This window comes from Arachis ipaensis, chromosome B4, assembly GCF_059453495.1.
Source record: "Arachis ipaensis isolate K30076 ecotype BB chromosome B4, ASM5945349v1, whole genome shotgun sequence".
Lineage (NCBI taxonomy): Eukaryota > Viridiplantae > Streptophyta > Magnoliopsida > Fabales > Fabaceae > Arachis > Arachis ipaensis.
Genome location: NC_142439.1, coordinates 38,900,047 through 38,901,588, shown reverse-complemented (window position 1 = coordinate 38,901,588; position 1,542 = coordinate 38,900,047). Strand labels below are relative to the sequence as shown.

Below are 1,542 nucleotides of genomic sequence, written 5' to 3'. Positions count from 1 at the left end.
TTGAGTTTAAACCACAATTAGTTTCTCTGATGCAACAGAACTGCAAGTTTCATGGACTTCCATCCGAAGATCCTTTTCAGTTCTTAACTGAATTCTTACAGATTTGTGATACTGTTAAGACCAATGGGGTTGATCCCGAGGTCTACAGGCTCATGCTTTTCCCGTTTTCTGTAAGAGACAGAGCTAGAATATGGTTGGATTCTCAACCTAAGGATAGCCTGAACTCTTGGGATAAGCTGGTCATGGCTTTCTTAGCCAAGTTCTTTCCTCCTCAAAAGCTTAGCAAGCTTAGAGTGGATGTTCAAACCTTCAAACAGAAAGAAGGTGAATCCCTCTTTGAAGCTTGGGAGAGATACAAGGAACTGACCAAAAAGTGTCCTTCTGACATGCTTTCGGAATGGACCATCCTGGATATATTCTATGATGGTCTGTCTAAATTATCAAAGATGTCATTGGACCATTCTGCAGGTGGATCCATTCACCTAAAGAAAACACCTACAGAAGCTCAAAGAACTCATTGACATGGTTGCAAATAACCAGTTCATGTACACTTTTGAAAGGAATCCTGTGAATAATGGGACGCCTCAGAAGAATGGAGTTCTTGAAATTGATACTTTGAATGCCATATTGGCTCAGAATAAAATATTGACTCAGCAAGTCAATATGATCTCTCAGAGTCTGAATGGATTGAAGGAATCATCCAACAGTACTAAAGAGGCCTCTTCTGAAGAAGAAGCTTATGATCCTGAGAACCCTGCAACAGCAGAGGTGAATTACATGGGTGAACCCTATGGAAATACCTATAATCCCTCATGGAGAAATCATCCAAATTTCTCATGGAAGGATCAACAAAAGCCTCAACAAGGCTTTAACAATGGTGGAAGAAACAGGTTTAGCAATAGCAAACCTTTTCCATCATCCACTCAGCAACAGACAGAGAATTCTGAGCATAATCCATCTAGCTTAGCAAATATAGTCTCTGATCTATCTAAGGCCACTTTAAGTTTCATGAATGAAACAAGGTCCTCCATTATAAATTTGGAGGCACAAGTGGGCCAGCTGAGTAAAAGAGTCACTGAAATCCCTCCTAGTACTCTCCCAAGCAATACAGAAGAGAACCCAAAAAGAGAGTGCAAGGCCATTGATTTAACCATCATGGCCAAACCTATAAGGGAGGGAGAGGACGTGAATCCCAGTGAGGAAGACCTCCTGGGACGTCCAGTGACCAATAAGGAGTTTCTCAATGAGGAACCAAAGGAATCTGAGGCTCACCTAGAGACCATAGAGATTCCATTAAACCTTCTTCTACCCTTCATGAGCTCTGATGAGTATTCTTCTTTTGAAGAGAATGAAGATGTTACTGAAGAGCAAGTTGTTAAGTACCTTGGTGCAATCATGAAGCTGAATGTCAAATTATTTGGTAATGAGACTTGGGAAGATGAACCTCCCTTGCTCATCAATGAACTGAGTGATCTGGATCAACTGACATTGCCTCAGAAGAAACAGGATCCTGGAAAGTTCTTAATACCTTGTACCATAGGC

At 41.2% G+C, this 1,542-nt stretch overlaps 1 non-coding gene across 1 annotated transcript; it reads right to left on the bottom strand.

Moving 5' to 3' along the window:
* Positions 1 to 284: 284 nt before the first annotated feature.
* Positions 285 to 392, bottom strand: LOC148567251 (small nucleolar RNA R71). The gene has a single exon (XR_015881986.1). It is a non-coding gene; the product is annotated as a small nucleolar RNA R71 (small nucleolar RNA).
* Positions 393 to 1,542: the final 1,150 nt, after the last annotated feature.